Below are 17,379 nucleotides of genomic sequence, written 5' to 3'. Positions count from 1 at the left end.
GGGGTACAATACTAGTGAGGGCAGGTCTGTCACTGCGTAACACGGGGTACAATACTAGTGAGGGCAGGTCTGTCACTGTTTAACGCAAGTTAAAATTGCCATAGTGCCAGAGGAAACTGCAGGGATGCTAACTCATTGGAGAGAGATGACTGGTGGTTCTTTAACCAGAGGGTCATCACAACTCAGGCGTGGGGACGGAGGAGTGTTTGAGAAGGAAGGCCCTTCATGGTGGCTTCAGCCAGTTGAGGGAATTGAACCCACACTATTGGCGTCAATCTGCATCACAAACCTCCCGTCCAGCCAACTGACCCCTGACTGTATGACACAGGTAAAGGGTCTGTCATCGTACAACAGTGGGATACAGTCCTGGTGGAGACAGTTTTATGGTAAAGGGCTGTACAATCTGTGTATCTGATGGAGGAGGTAGGGCATTGACCCTAACTGTCAGTGCATCTGCAACAGATCGCAGTGTCCACATCATGACTGAATTCACCTTCATGATTCTCTGGCTTGTTTTTAATCTTGTGTTTAAACTTAACTCTTCCAGAGATTACTTGTTGCTGTTTTCTATCTCTTTCAGTGCTCTGTGTAATTAATTTTGAGATATTTGAATTCTATGCAATGAACTGAGAGCTGCTTGCTGCTACAATCATTTATATAATGCTGGTTGTTTTGTAGAATCTATATCAGAGGCTTTATGTAATCTTTGTTATTCCTTCAAGCTGAACTGAACCTGTCCTTGTCAGGATGGCTTCATGTCGCCACCTGGTGGGTTTTCAGGGGCAGTGCCCCCAATGCTTATGATACATTGGAACCAGTTTATAACTTTGTGTTTTCAGAAACTATGCAAACACAGACAATAATTCCAGCCAAAGTAGAAATATCTGGGACTCTGTAACTGAGAATTCCTAGGAAACTGAGAGATACACCACTTTAACCAACTATTAACTTTAAAACACTTTATAAACAAGCATTATTATTATGCAAATATATTTTTATATTCAGCTGTTAAAGCCTGAACCTGACCAAGACAAAATTGTGAACACAGCATCTTTATGGAGTCAGTTCCTGATCAGTTACTATCTGGAAAATATCAAACGGTCTTAAATTGTCTATTACTGCTGTCCTTGCTGATCCTACACTAATACAGCAGCAAATTGCATTACAGGGCACAGTACAATTACAGGACTGACTATAACTGCAGGTAATTTGTATATTTTCTTACTATTAGCTTAAAAACAAGTCCTTTGGCAATTCAGGTTCCTCTGTTTAAACAGCAAAACAGCATTTAATCTGTGATTAGCATAAATGACAGGTGCACAAAAAAAAACCCAAGCTCTGAGCTGGTGCCAGACAAGTAATTGCTCTACAAACAAATTACTGAGCATATGCCTTAAAATAAATTAAGATGTGACTTCTTTAAAAAAAAATTATACATGCTGTTTGTAACTCATTCTTACACTGGCAAGTTTTTGATATTGTTACTGGTGTATTCAGCATTATTTACCCTTTCGCCCTGAAAGAGAATCAGTCCTTGACCTCAACTACTGCCCAATCTGGTGATTTCATATAGAATAGGGCAGGATATTATATTTTATCTCTGTGTACTTGGGCTACAAAAGAGCAAAGAACAAGCATGACATGTCCCCAGTCACGGACCAGTAATCTCTAATGGATTAAGGGCAGTTGTTAGTTAAGGACAACATTGTTACCAGTGAAACTCAATCTCTGTGGAACCAGTATTGCAGTGAGAGTATGAACCTTCAGGAGCTGTCCTGTAGTGAGAGTGAGCCTCTTTAGAAACTACATCCCAATGAGAGTCAGCACCTTCAGGAACTGTATGCCACTGAGAATCAGCACCTTCAGGAAGTGTATCCCAAAGAGATTCAGCACCTTCAGGAACTGTATGCCACTGAGAGTCAGCCCCTTTAGAAACTACATCCCAGTGAGAGTCAGCACCTTCAGGGACTGTATCCCAAAGAGAATCAGCACCTTCAGGAACTGCATCCCAGTGTAGTTCAAACTTTGAGTACTATGTTGTGGCCTCAGTTATTAAAGGGATTCATGGGGCATGGCACCAGGTTGGACTTGGGTTTTTCTGTTGCAAGGCTTGAACACTGTGCAGTCCAAAATGTCTAGAAATTGTCATTATTCAAACTCTTTCATGATTCGGTCATTTGAGAGAATTCTGTTCATTTCCTTGTGTTCTGGTACAATGAATAGAGATAAGACACGAGTCATTCGCATTCTTGTTTCACATGAGCAAATAGCCACTGGTTACTCCTGGTGAAATGTTATATCATTTAAAGTTTGAGCATGAATGTCACAGAGCTTTTAATTGAGAGAGTTTTAATCCTACTGTGATTGTATCAATGAGAACGTCCTGTGATTTAGCTCAAATATTCTGCCATGTTTTAACATCTGAAATTTTACCAAACAGAAAGATTTACAATGTGCTATAATTTATTTTGTGTTGTGCATAATAAATAATGGAAATTTTATCCAACCCATGACACATTAACTTGATACGAAATATATACTAACCCAACCCAAATGAGGCTGATTCAGCCTAACTCAAGTCAAAACAATCCATTCTAATTCACATGAAACTGCTCCATATGACCCAAACTGAGCCAATCCAACCTAACTCTACTCAAGCCAACTCAGCTCAATCTCACCCAATCCAACCCAAAACAACTGAAATCAGGTCAACCCAACCAAGCTCAAACTAACCCAATCTAACTAAACACAAGTCAAACCACGCAGATCAACTCAAACCAATCTATCCCAACTCAACTCTAACTACGTCAACTCAAACCAACTCAATCCAACTCCAACCAAGCCAACCTAGTACAATATAAAATTACCCAACCAACCTAATTCTAACCAGGCCAACCATCTCAACCCAAACAAACCCTTCCCAAATCAAAGTAATTCAGCCAACTCTGAGCAGAAATGACCCAGCTGAACAAAGTCCAGCCAAACTCAACCCAGATTAGAGCCAGATGAATCAACTCAACCCAACACATTTCAATCCAGTTCAACTCAACCTAACTCCACTAAGATAAGAACAAAGTGCTGGAGAAACTCAGCAGGTCTGGCAGCATCTGTGGAGTCCAATAAGAAAGTTCTGAAGAAGAATCATACTGGATTCGAAATGTTAACTCTGCTTCAGATGCTGATCTTCTGCAGCACTTTCTGTCTTATTTCAAATATCCAGTATCCGTAGTAATTTGCTTTTATTTGTGTGTCCAACTTAACTGAGTTCAGTTAAACCCAATTTAACTTGATGCAGATCAACCTTGATACAAAACCAGCAGAGAAGAAAGCTTCAGTCTAAAAACATTCTCTTGATACAGAGAATGCTGGTGAAACTCAGCAGGTCTGGCAGTATCTATGGAGAGAAGAACAAAGTTAACATTTCGAATCTAGTGTGACTGTGCTTCAGTCATTCAGTCTTCTCCTTTTTCATATTGTTAACTCTGTATTTCTCTCCACTGATGCTGCTAGATTGGCTGAGCTTCTTCAGCATTCTCGGTGTTTGTTTCAGATTTCCAGCTTCTGTCGTACTTTGCTTTTATTTGAGCTGCAGCCTAAGTTATTTGCCGTTTCAGCCAAGAGTAGGGCTAAGGGCACATCCATTTAAAAATAAGATGCGAGGAGCTGGAATTGAAAGAGCAGAGGACATCTAGACAGGTTGGACTGCATAAACTTATTTAGAATGAATATAAAATATGTTTAAAACACTTCACAATCAATCACTTCCGCTTTGCTATACACCAGTGATTATCTTAATTAATAGTTATTGAATTTTCACCTGCAATATGTTTCATTTTGTTTAAAGGGGAGAGCTGAGAATCATTTGTAAACATGCCCTCCCTGTCTCTGCTATGAAATTTGTACACTGCCTATTAGCAACATTATCAATAAACGTCTCACATACAATCAGGATATTTGTACTGTTTGTTTTATTCTCACATTAGCTTATACTTAAAATCAAAAAGAGAGTGCAACTTTTTGATCCTTAACTGTTGTATTCACCTTTCTGCTTCAGTGTTGGAAGAGCTCTCCTAGACTCTGAATGTTTTGTTGTTACTTCATAAGTGACAAGCCAGAGGCTTACCTCAGGACAAGTCCTGTAAGCTTCAAACTGAGTTTCTGATATAAGACAATATCACAGTTACATACTCAGTGCCACAACTTATTGCATCTTCGTTGCTGGCATTTCGCTGCCTTAATTATCAAACGGACCCACAAGCACTTTCTTCTCTCAGCTTGGAATGTTGTCCTGAAGAAGTGGATTCCTGCAACATGTGTGAACATTAAAAGACATGTTAGGGTAAGATCTGCATATGGCCCAGTAGTATCCCACTGCACATACCACACTAAACTGGAGGGACAATGGCAAAATCACTGGTCTAGTAATCTCGAGGTCCATAGTAATGCTCTGAGGACGTGGGTTCATGGCAGATGGCAGAATTTAAGAAACAAGCTAGTCTTCGGAGAGTTGATCAAGAAGCTATCAGTAATTATTGTAAAAAAGCCATCTGTTTCACTCATGTCTGGCACTCACTGTGCTATGTATGCTTTTAGCATGACGTCCTTATTTTTATTCTCGATTCCCTTTGAATTAATGGTCAATATTCCATATCTCTTCCTATTACCTGCTGGACTTGTATGCAAGCTTTTTGTAATCTGCATATGATTGTGACTCAATCTGAGAACCTACCGGTGACATAATCTGATGGTTTCTGCATGTCTGACTGATGTTCTACTTGTGACTGTATCCAGATCTATTGTCTGAGAGTTGTGACTGTATCAAGACATTTTTTTTATTAACAGGATAATGGTGTCACTGGCTAGGCAGCATTTATTGCCCATCCCTAATTATCCAGAGGGCAGTTAAGAGTCAACCACATTGCTGTGGGTCTGGAGTCACATGTAGGCCAGACCAGGTAAGGACAGCAGTTTCCTTCCCTGAAGGACATTAACGTCCTGCATGTCTCTACTTGTGACTGTTGTCTATTGTCTAAGAGTCCTTTCATAGAATCATAGAATCCCTACAGTGTGGAAACAGGCCCATCGGCCCAACAAGTCCACACTGACCCTCAGAGCATCCCATCCAGATCCGTCCTCCATAACCCAACTAGTCTATACATCCCTGAACACTATGGACAATTTAGCATAGCCAATCCACCTGGCCTACACATCTTTGGACTTGTTGTAACTGTATCAAGTTATGGCTGAAAGTCTAGCTATGACTGTTTCTGTGTGTCTTTGAGTCTATCTGTGAGTGTATCTGGGTCTGTGTTGGAGTCTATTTCTGACTGTATTGGTGTGTGTCTGAGAGTCTATTTGTGACTGTTTCTGGGTGTGTATGAATGTTCCTGTTACTGTATCTGGCTATGTGTCTGAGAGTCCACCTGTCTGTATCTGGGCGTGTCCCAAAATTTAGCTAATACTACGTCTGAGTGTGAGTGTTTGAGTGTACTTGTACTTGTGACTGTATGGGATGTGTCTCAGAGACTCCACGTGTGTGTGTGTGTGTGTCTACAAATTCACCTGTGACTGTATCTGAGTCTATGTCTGAGAGGCTAACTATAATTGTACCTGATTGTATTTCTGAAAGTTAACTTGTGACTATGTTTGGATGTGTGTCTGAGTATATCCATCACTGTATCTGGGTGATAGTCTACCTGTGACTATCTGATGTGTGTTTCAGAGTCCACCTGTGACTATATCTGGGTGTGCATCTAAGTGTACCTGTGACTGTGTGTACAACTAGCATGATGCAATTTAAGGTTTCCAGTTGCTGCGTGGCAACCTTATTGACCAAAGACGCAAAAAGAAAGAAAATTAAACATTGTAATGCTGTGAAGCGAAAAATCTTCCCTGGCTGACAGCAGGGCTATCTGATTTTATGATTTTATTTAAACATCATTATAGTTTGTGAACTGAGTTGAAACATAGCAGATTCCTTTTCAAATTGGTTTAACCCTTTCGTATTCACATCTTTTGTATTTAGCACAGACTGCAGACAGAAATACTTGATTTGCATAGCACTATTCCCAACCTCAACTTTACAAAGCATTTTACTGAGAAAGTGCTCAGTAATAAAGAAAAAAGAAGGCTGGAATGCAAATTCAATACGCAGCTAGGATATTGTTGGGATGTGAGAGTCATAGTCAAGTCCAGTATTTAATCTGAAGAATTGTCTTTGGACTCAAAACATTGACTCTTTCTCTCTCTGCAGATGCTGCCAGAACTACTGAGCTTCTCCAGCAATCTCCGTATTTGTTTCAGATTTCCAGCCTCCCACAGCATTTTGCTTTCATTCCTGTATTTATTGTCTGTTTGAAATCACGCTGGAGAAGGTGGTGGTGAGTCATTTGTCTGTCTGAACGGCTAGCTCACTTGTAGGCCATTTCTAAGGGCAGTCAAGAGTCAGCATTTTGTGGATCTGGAGTCACACGTCGGTGAGATTGAATAAGATTGGCAGATTTCCTTCCCTGTAGGACATTAGTGGACCAGATAAGTTTTCACGCCAATGCAGTAGTTTCGTAGTCACTATTAAAAGAGTAGGTTTTTTTTCCAGATTTTATTCATTATACCCCTATCTCATAGCTTTGAGCTTGTTCCAGAAGGAGGTTCCCCAGAATTCAGCAATAACTTTCAAAGGGAGCTGTATAAATACTTAAAGGGTATGGGACTAATCAGATAGCTCACACAGATGGTACAATTGAGGAATTCTGTAGTTTTGCAGTTGTTTAAAAACTTTATTTTGGAGTCAAACTGCAGTTTGCAAACTCTCCCCTCCACTATTACTCCACTTAATCACTTACTGCAGAGTTGCTACATTTTAGCCACAAACTGAGGTCTGATGAATTGGCTGTAATTCAGTGCTGCTCTCTCTCTGCTCTTGCTGTCCAGTGGGTGAGGGAGCAGTGTCCAGCTCTGCAGGTAGCACGTGGAAAGGTTCCTTTGTGACACAGTTCCCACTACCAAAGCTCAATCCTGAGTTTGATTTAATGTCATTGACACACTGCCAGTAGCAAAGATTCTGTCAAATAAGTGAGACATAGTAGACTCAGCAAATCAGCCTTTGGGAACAGCATCAAAACAAGACAAAATGAGATATAGTTTCTCTTTCTGATTAGAATAACAATTTGAATTTTTATATTGCCTTTCAGAACAGTAGAGCTTCCCAAAGACTTCAGACCAGATGAAATACTGCTGATGTATAGTTCCTATTGTGGGAAGTACAGCAGCCAATGCATCCATAGCAACCTCCTATAAACAGAGAAGTGATAATGAGCAGGTTATCTGCTTCACTGATATGATTGGAGGATTAATGTTGCCGTAGACACTGGTGCTAATTCTCTGATCTCCTATGAAAAATGGTCATTGGATCATTTATATCCACCTGAGGAAATAGACAGGCTTGGTTTAACATCTAATCAGAAAGTCAACATCTCCAACACTGCAGCACTTCCTAAGTACTGAGCCTCCAATACTACAGCACTGCCTCAGTACTGACCCTCCAATACTATAGCACTCCCTCAGTACTGATCCTCTGATATGGCATCACTCCCTAATTACTGATCCTCCAACACTGCAGCACTCCCTCAGTACTGATCCTCCAACACTGCAGCACTCCCTCATTACTGATCCTCCAACAGTGCAGCACTCCCTCAGCTCTACCTTTCCAACAGTGCAGTCCTCCTTCGGTACTGAGCTTCCAATGATGTATTGCTCCATCAGTACTGACAGTCCCAGAGAGTAAACGTGCCTTTTGTACTGAATCTCCAACAGCATTGCCTCCTTTAGTACTGTTAGGACAACACAGTGCTCTCTCAGTATTGACCCTGAGACAATGCAGCATTCTCCCAGTATGAGATAACACAGTGTGGAGCTGGAGGAACACAGCAGGCCAAGCAGCATCAGAGGAGCAGGAAAGTTGACATTTCGGGTCAGAACCCTTCTTCAGAAATGGGGAGGAGGAAGGGAGCTCAGAAATAAATAGAGAGAGGAGGGGTGAGGCTGGGGAAGGGAAGTGGGATGGTGATAGGTGAGTGCAGATAGGGAGTGGTGGGGATTGGTCAGTGAGGTGGGTGGGGCAGATAGGTTGGAGAGAAGATGGACAGGTTGTGTCAGGTCAAGGAGGCAGGATCAGAGGGGGGGCTGGTCATGGGATGAGGCTGGGGGTGGGGAGATTTTGAAACTGGTAAAATCGACATTTAGGCCATTGGGCTGTAGGCTCCCAAGGTGGAATATGAGGTACTGCTCCTCCAGTTTGTAGGTGGTGTCATTGACACTGGAGGAGGCCCAGAATGGACATGTCACCCAGAGAGTGGGAGGGGGTTTGAAATGGTTCGTGACCAGAAGGTGTTGTTGTTTGTTGCGAACAGAGCATGGATGCTCTACAAAGCAGTCTCCGAGCCCCTGCTTGGTCTCATCGATGTAGAACCGGCCACATTGGGAGCAGGGGATACAGTAGACCAAGTTGACGGATGTGCAGGTGAATCCCTGTCTAATGTGGAATGTTTGTTTTGTGCCTTGGATGGAGGTGAGCGGGGAGGTGTAGGGGCAGGTGTAGCACTTCCTGCAGTTTCTGGGAAAGGTGCCGAGGGTGGTGGGGCTAGTGGGGAGTGTGAAGTGGACGAGGGAGTCGTGGAGAGAGCAGTCCCTATGAAAGGCAGATAGGGGTGGGGAGGGAAATATATTTTTGGTTGTGGGGTCAGATTGCAGGTGGCAGAAGTGTTGGAGAATGAAACATTGGATTCAGAGGTTAGTAGGGTGATATGTGAGGACAAGGGGGATTCTATCTTTTTTTTTGATGGGGGCAGGGGATGTGAGGGCAGAGGTGTGGGAAACACAAGAGATGCAGTTGAGAGCATTTTCGATCACTGGAGGTGGGAAGTTATGGTCCTTGAAATAAGAGGACATCTGTGGTGTGTGGGAGTGGAATACTCCATCTTGGGAGCAGACACAGTGGAGGCGGAGGAATTGGGAATAGGGGATCGCATTCTTGCAGGAAGGTGGGTGAGAGGCGGTGTATTCTAGGTAGCTGTCGGAGTTGGTGGGCTTGAAATAGATGTCGGTTTTGAGGTGGTCACCAAAGATGGAGACAGAGTCCAGGAAGGAGAGGGAAGTATCGGAGATGGTCCAGGTGAATTTAAGGTTGGGGTGAAAGAAACTGTTCAAGCTTCTCATGGGAGCATGAGACTGCGCCGATAGTCATCAATGTAGCGGAGGAAGAGGGAGGGATGGGGACAGTGTAGCAGCGGAAGAAGGACTGTTCCATGTATCCTACGAAGAGGCAGGCATAGCTGGGACCCATGCGGGTTCCCATGGCCACCCCCTTAGTCCATAGGAAGTGGGTGGAGTTAAAGGAAAAGTTGTTCAGGGTAAGGACAAGTTCTGTTAAGCGGATGAGGGTGTCGGTGGAGGGCGACTGGTTGGGCCTGTGGGAGAGGAAGAAGTGGAGGGCTTTTAGGCCATCTGTGTAGGGGATACAAATGACTATTTGACAGTGCAGCATTTCCTCAGTACTGACTCTCCAACAGTGCAGCTCTCCCCCAGTACTGACCCTTTGACAGTGCAGCTCTCCCCCAGTACTGACCCTCCAACAGTGCAATGCTCCCTCAGTACTGACATTCCAACACTCCCTCATACTGTCCCTGTAACTGTGCTGTGCTCCCTCATTACTAACACTCCAACTGTGCTCTACTCCCTTTTTACTGACCCTCCAACAATGTACCACTCCCTCAGGGCTGACACTCAGTTGAAGAATCATAGTGTCATAGAGCATAGAAAGAGGTCCTTTGACCCACCATGTTTATGTCCACAAACAAACAACAAACCATACCAATCCCATTTACCTGCACTTCATCCATAACTGATTTTGCCCTGGTATTTTAAGAACTCATTCAGATGTTTCTTAAATATTGTGCGAATACCTGGTTTCACCACCCCCGAGGCAGCATGTTCCATATTTCTAACACTCTCTGGGTATTTTTTTTCTCAGATTCCTCTAAACAACTAGCTTCAATGTATGCCCTCTGGTCTTAGACACGCCTGCAGTGGGGCAGTGATTCTTACTAATTACTCTGTCTAGGCCTCTCATAACTGTATACTCAATCTGATCCTCCGTTAGCCTCTTCTGCTCGCAGGAAAACAATCCTAGCCTACCTAATCTGACCTCATAACTGAGACTTTCCATCACAGGCAACATCCTGGTGAATCTCCTCTGCACCCTCTGTGGTGTAATCACACCCTTCCAATAGTGTGGCGACTAGAACAGTATTCCATCTGTGGCCTAACTGATGTTTTATAAAGCTGTAATTGGACTTCCTTGCTCCTATATTCTATGCCCCAGCTAATGAAGACATTCCAGTATAGCACTCCCTCAGGACAGACCCTCTAACAGTGTGTCTTTCCCTCAGCATTGACCATCTGTCAGTGTAGCACTGCCTCAGTACTGACCCTCTGACAGTGCAGCACTCCCTCGGTACTGCACCGAAGCGTCTGACTCGTTCATAAGGTTATCTTTGTGACAGCAATATCCCTGAGGGATTGGCATCCTGTTTCACTAATTTAATTAACACTGTGTTGACAGCCACCAGTTAAGTTGCTGCTATTTTGATTTCAGGCATTTTGCTGACGACCCATTGGAATGGTGTGTCTTCACAGTCTGACCAGATCGAATGACATTGAGTCTGACAACATGAAATATTTAAATTTTATCTTATGATATATTTCAGTTCTGTAAGCTGTTATTAAGTTGTATCACTGTGCGGAATTCTGATCAACGGAATGTAAACTGTGAGCAAGTTCATCGTTAGCTCCAGTGTCACATTCTTTCAGGGAGAATCTTCCTCTGGTGAGGTCAGCAACATTCCTGGGGGCACAGACCATCAATCAGATCCAAATGTTTTATGGGTCACGGGGGTTTACTGAGTAACCAGACCAGAGGTTGCTCAAATGCAGGTTCAAGGAAGCACTGAAGAGTTAGAGCACAGAATGATGCCATTCCGGCTCTCATTTCTCTGTTGCAAACATGAGTTTTACTCGCCAGGGCCCTGCCTTTGTCTCATTTTCAGACATTCTCTTCAGAAATTCAAGATTGAATCTACCTCCACCTTGCTTATGTGTGTTCTGAATCCTTGCCACTCGCTTGAGTAAATAACATCTTTTGTTTCTTTGGCAGTTCACCTTAAGTTGCTTCTGCATCATTCCATTTAGAGAATTAGGATTTAATCAAATGGAGATGTTTATGATGATTAAAGGATTTGAGAGACTAGATAGAAATGTCTCCTCAGGTGGAGGATGGGGGCTGGGAAGTTGAGAACAAGGTGACAGAACTTGCCTGTTCAGAAGAACATCTTCACACATAGAGGACTGACAATCTGGGACCCTCACTCTCTAAGAGCTGTCCTTTCTGGGGGTCAGTTTTCAATTCTGATTAGATTTTCATTGGGCATCAAAAGGCAGATAAATGAGGTTAAAATACAAAGTGCCAGATGAAACGTTGTAATTGAATGGTGAGTTGGGCTGACGGACGGAATGCTTACTTCCTGTTTCTATGATATGCTGACCTGCCTGACCATATCCCCTGTGGATAGCTGCAGCCCAACCCAGCAGCAGGTAGAGTCAAACTGTAAGCGCCACAAAGATCTTCAAACTTTTACCTATTTTCCTGATGAACCAATCATCCTAGCCATCATCCACAGGCCCCACCCTGCACAGGCTCCACCACTTGCAGGCCCCATCGTCTGCAGTTGCAATGCTCTGTAGAGTCCACCATCTGTAGGCCCCATCCTCTATTAGGCCCATGTCCTGTAGGCTTCATCTTTTGTTGGGGTCGTGTTGTGTAGGCCTCAACTTCTGTTGGGCCCATGTTCTGTTGGCTTTGTCCTCTACTGGGGGCATGTTCTATAGGCCTCATCTCTTGTTGGGCCCATGTTCTGTAGGCCCCATCCTCTATTGGGGCCATGTTCTGTAGGCCCCATCCTCTATTGGGGCCATGTTCCATAGGCCTCATCCTCTGCAGGTCCCACTTTCCTTGATCCCACGTTCCTCAAGGCACCACTCTTTAAACATCCCTCTCTTCAGACATGCCCTCCCCAAGTACCTACTCTCCACAGGCTCCTCTCTCCTATTGGCCGCACCATCCCACTTTGCTCATTGCTCCTCTTGCCCACAACCCCCCATTGCCCCAATCCATCAGTTTTGTACCCCACGCTGCACTGGGGTGATCAGCATTCTCCATGACGGAGGGCGATACAGCCTAGAAAAACCACTATCTTCATTCCATCCTCCAACCTCTCCAAATTTGAAGACTTTCAAAGTATTGAACTCATGGCCCAATGAATTTTAAAGCAGCTGAAAAGATTTAAATATTGTATTTTTAAAAATAAAATTGCATTTAACCAAAAAAAAATCTGTGGATGCTGAAAATCACAAACAAGAACAAAAGCAGGGCTGGCAGCATATGTGGAGAGAAATCAGAGTTAACGTTTCATGTCCAGTGACCTTTCCTTCGAACAGGGTTTAATTTAATCACTGATTTTATACATTAATGATAGTTTGGCCTTTGAGGCCTACCACTCTCAAGACCCAGGCATTAATTAGGAGGTCTCCTGCCAGAAAAACCATGTGAGGTGTTTGAACGCTCAGATCAAGCACCAGCTGCTGAATTTCCAAATGGGAGAAGATTTTCTCTTATCAGGGAATGAGCTCAGATTGTTCAGAGATGCACAAAAGCACAGTTAAAACCCCAAATCTCACTTTCTGGTCTGTTTCTCATCTAAAATACTCGTAACTGCTCAACTTCAATGACTGTCTTGGATCTTTATTGAATTAAGGTTGGATGCTTGCAGTGAGTGCCACATGGTAGAGATCACAGGAATATGGCAAGCCAGGAGGCACATTAATACAGTATTGCATTTCTATCTCAAACGCACTTCAGCAGCAACTGTCATTAAAATGTCTGAGTGGAAGTGAAACGAAGTATGTTTGACACAAATGGATTTTGTTTCTCCTTGACTGAAGCATTGGATAACTTGATACATTATATTTGCAAACTGCAAGATGATTTGATATAATCTATATTGAAATGGATCTCTCGTGAGTGGCTAACAACTGTTCCAGTCATTGCTAACTCCTTAATCCACATCTTTTCGAATTGTTCCCAATCTACAACCTATAAATAGAACATTCTGTCCATCCAACGGATATCACATGAGCCTTCTCGATCTCGACTTGGGTTAACTCACCCTGATCCAATCATCAATCTGTTCTGTTCTCCCTTACTGGTTCATTGATCCTACCCTCCAATGTTTCAACACTCTGCCTCAAACCATGAGACCAAGTTTGTGTTTCATATTCTCATTGCTCTGTGGACAGTGAAATCTATCAGAACAGTTCCTGTAGTCCAGAATTTTGGGGTCTGAGGGACATTAAATTGTCAAAAATTTGCAAGGTACATCAAAGACAAAACATTAAGTTTTCAAGAGTTAATTTGTTTGCTTACAGAGATTTATATTTATTAAAAATATACATCCATTGGAAAGTCAGTGATAACAGGTCAGTTTGCAATGAGAGAGGTTACCTGCACACAGCTGCAGAGTCTGTCCCTGGCACTAGGTCACCCATTTATATCCCCAAATCCCATGACCTCTCTCTACTCAACCGCTCCTTTATTCTCAGAAACTCTCTCAAGTATTTGAATTTAATGCAGCAACTGAACAGTGTTTCTGTGCACAGATTGGGTTTAGACATTATGAAGAATGTATGAATGTTCACATGCTCCAGGAGAGAAGCTTCCCTTGGCTGGAGGTCTAGAACTGGAGGGCATAGGCTCAGAATACTGGAGGAGGGTACGTAGACTGAGATGAGGAGGAATTTCCTCCTCTGGTGAGGGTGGTCAGTCTTGAACTTTCAACCCCAGAGGGCTGTGGAGGCACAGTCATTGAGGGCATTCCAGGGATCGATACATTGCTAATTACTCTTGGCATCAAGAGATAAAGAGATGGCATGGGAATATGGCATTGAGGAGACGATCAGACCATGATCTAGAGTAGTGGAGCAGACTCACGGAGCTGAATGGCCTACACTTGCCCCTATTTTGTTATGTATGTTGTGAGCTTTAGCTTTTTGATAAGACTATAATAAACAGGAGTGGGAGTAGGCCATTCAGCCCCTTGAGCCTACTACACCATTCAATTAGATCATGGCTGATTTACCCCAGGGTTCAACTCTTCCACAACTATCTGGGGTGGAGAATTCCCAACATTTCCAAAACATCAATGGGCTCCTGGCTCAAGTAGCAGTTCCAGCCACTTTTGCTTGAAAAGGTGTTGCTCGTATTCGTAAAGATGGATAATTCTGGTATTGTAGGGTACAGAATACACAGAGTACAGAATAGAGCGTAGAATAAGCAGGATACAGAATACAAAATGTTCAGAATGCATAAGGTACAGAATATATATGGTACCTACTGCATGTATAATGTCATAAATTCAATCCTACTGCACAGAAAGAGCCCATTCAGCCAAATAATATTAACTGTGGTTTGGAATTAACTTTTGGTCACATGGATTTCCCAGGATTCGTTTCCTGACATGTTTTTGGGATTTGCTTCTCTCTTGGGAGAAGACAACAGCTCAGAAGGACTAATTTCGAACACAAACTGTTCCAAGCTTGAATCGCTATTCAGGAAGTCACCACCACCCACCACCCCCACCACCCCCGGTAGTATACTTTATTCAAAAGAATACATTATCCTGCACACTACTAAAAGTGAAAATGCAGTTTGAGAATGCAGTTTCACTCTCCAGAACAAACTTGCTCAGACATTAGTGTCCCTTTACCCCAACATTCTTTGACTGTTAATGACTCCCTTCCATTGCTAAAACGTGCTGGTAGAATCCTGAAATCAGATCCTCGGCAGATTCTGGCACTTTCGCTCTGACAGCCCCAGCTGATGAACCTTGTTATATGAGCTACAACTCTCCTGAAAAATCCTCGCTACCAGATTCACGCGGTGTGCCAGGGAGCAGACTGCCAGACAGTGGAGACAAACTTTGACACGCATGAGATTTTCTCTCCAGTTTCTGGAGCTGGGTTCCTTGTTTCCCACTGGGAGGGATGGAATGCATTCCAGGAACCGTCCTCCCATCCAAGAGTTTTAAAAGTAAACAGTTTGATTAATGGGCTTTGTCATCTAAAAATGTTGCATGGCTGTGGAATCTCGCCCCTGATTCCACATGATCCGAGTGGGTTAGACTAATTCCTCTTTCCTCAGGGTTTGATTATTATCAAGTTCAATTGTTCACACTCTCCAATTGCCAAACTATGGAGACGGGCAGATTCTCTCTCAACACTAAAAGAAAATCAACTCTTCCTTGTAAGAACAAATGTAAGTGGCGGAATGCCAGACTAGGTTGAGTGCAGGTTAGCAGCTGGATTGGTTCCAGGTCAGATGGCAGTTACTGCTGGAGTTTAACCAGGTAAGTGCATTCTGCTGGATTCAGACCAACAGCACATTCCCCAACTGGAATCTGTCCTGCAGGAAGATCCGTAGCTGAGGACGACAATCACAAAACCGACTGATGGCTGTCCTCCTGGTCCCAAAGGTATAACTTTTCATAGACAGGAGTTTCTTCATAACTACTGAGTCCACTTGTCTCTTCCTCCTGGGCAGCTGGGCCTTATGGATCATGTAAAATCACAATCTGCTGCCGTTGTCCTTCAACTGGACACAATCCCAAGTCTCAACCAATCCCTGGCCACCCAAACCTGACTCAATGTCCTCCCTGAGATCCTCCCACCTGGACACTGTCACAGGACACTGGTCCCTTTGGAAAAAGCCATGGGAAAAGTTGAAACTGCAGAATCTGACTAACGACATCCTCCTCCAGGAGCACTGGGACTGAACGGGACAGTCAACACATCCCGTCCCTTCTGTGAAAGTCCGAGAATGAGAAAAGGAATGAAAGTAAACATTAGAGCAAAGATGAGAACAAATTCTTTCCAGAGGGCGATTTATAATCACCTGGGTGGGTGGGTGGGGATGAGTGCAAGGAGCAGAGCTGGGAAGGTTTGTCACAGGAGAAATGAACTTTAATAGAACCAGTGACCTTTCCTCATCCCTAATCAGCGGCACTTTCTAGAAAACGTCCTGTTCAAAGATGGCAACTGTGAAAACTTCCAACTCGTTGCTCAAACTAGGGTCAAATTCAACTCATTTCCAGAAACACTTGTGTTTTGTTCAGCTTGGCTCTCACACACTTGCCTTGGATTCAGGTTGTGGGCTCGGATCCCACTTCAGACGTTAAAGAACACACTTACCGGGACAAAGCTTCCCCTCTCCTGTAGCATTGTCGAAAGTCACTCTCCCCGTTCTGGTCCGCGGGCGTGGGCTGTGTGTAAATATTGGTTTATCTTTTTAAAATAGAAATATCCATTTCGTATAAATGTATTTATATCAATGAGCTTCAGAGGCAATTACTTCAGAAGATGTAGTGTGTGGGGGGGAGGGAAGGGGAGTATGCGAATTAAAGTCTTTCATGGCTGTAAAAAATTGAAAAGAATTACTTTTTATTTACAACTTAAATGTAGCAAATCAGACTCAATGTGAATAGAATAATATGCAAAACAACCAGAGAAGGAAAATTCATGTGGAACAGCTCAGTGTTTGTAGAGGCTGGGCAGGCGGCCAGTTCAGAGCAAGAGTTGTTAAATATAGCTCTCAGTGTTTCCACAGACACACACACACACTGCTCTCTGCTTCTGTCTTGTGTGACAGTAACTGAAGAAGGTTCTGGCCTGATCCCAGAGAACATTGTGTTCTGGCAAAGACGCGAGCCGTGATGTCAATTCAGGCTGGAAAACAGATCCAGACAGCGAAGGCAGCCAGTGACTTAGTAAGCAGACTGAAAACATACACACACACACATACACACACAGACACACGCACAGGCACACATTCTCTCTCACTTACTCACTCATTCACACTCTCACTAGACTGGTAATTCAGATATACAGACTAATGTTTTGGGACCGGTAGGATTTTTAAAAATCTGGAATTAAAAATACAACTAGCCTAATCAAACCATATAACCAATTGCAATCGTTGTAAAAACCTATCTGGTTCGCTAATGTCTGTTAGGGAAGGAAATCTGCCATCCTTACCTAGTCTGGCCTACATGTGACTCTAGACCCACAGCAATGTGGTTAATTCCTGGTGTACGTTCCTACTGATTTCTCCCACCACTGCCCAAACCTCTAAACCTGCACACCGCAGCGCCGGCTCAAACCGGGAGTTAATGCGTCCGCTCACAGACTCTGGCAGTAGCTGTGCAGCCGTACGGCTGA

At 43.4% G+C, this 17,379-nt stretch overlaps 1 protein-coding gene and 1 long non-coding RNA gene across 7 annotated transcripts in view; one reads left to right on the top strand and one right to left on the bottom strand.

The window, feature by feature from the left end:
- Positions 1 to 3,949, top strand: part of LOC109915894 (lipoma-preferred partner homolog) — a 344,491-nt gene extending 340,542 nt beyond the window's left edge. For all 3 annotated transcript variants that reach the window (XM_048604817.1, XM_048604816.1, XM_048604818.1), the window contains one exon: positions 1 to 3,949. This exon is cut by the window's left edge and continues 7,630 nt beyond it. The gene's annotated coding sequence lies outside the window, so the exon portion shown is untranslated.
- The window catches only part of LOC109915896, a 57,999-nt gene extending 41,370 nt beyond the window's left edge, over positions 1 to 16,629 (bottom strand). The window contains exons 1-2 of one of the 4 annotated variants that reach the window (XR_007263579.1): positions 16,354 to 16,629; positions 4,124 to 4,304 (exon numbers count right to left, since the gene is read on the bottom strand). This is a non-coding gene — a long non-coding RNA (uncharacterized LOC109915896). Of the gene's footprint in view, positions 1 to 4,041; positions 4,305 to 16,353 lie in introns of all 4 variants that reach the window. The other 3 variants (XR_007263578.1, XR_002258668.2, XR_007263577.1) reach the window with 3 other exon arrangements.
- Between the last annotated feature and the right edge of the window lie 750 nt (positions 16,630 to 17,379).

This window comes from Rhincodon typus, chromosome 13 (genome assembly GCF_021869965.1).
Source record: "Rhincodon typus isolate 14 chromosome 13, sRhiTyp1.1, whole genome shotgun sequence".
Classification (NCBI taxonomy): domain Eukaryota; kingdom Metazoa; phylum Chordata; class Chondrichthyes; order Orectolobiformes; family Rhincodontidae; genus Rhincodon; species Rhincodon typus.
Note: the sequence above shows the minus strand (reverse complement) of the source record. Positions and strands in the feature narration are given on the sequence as shown.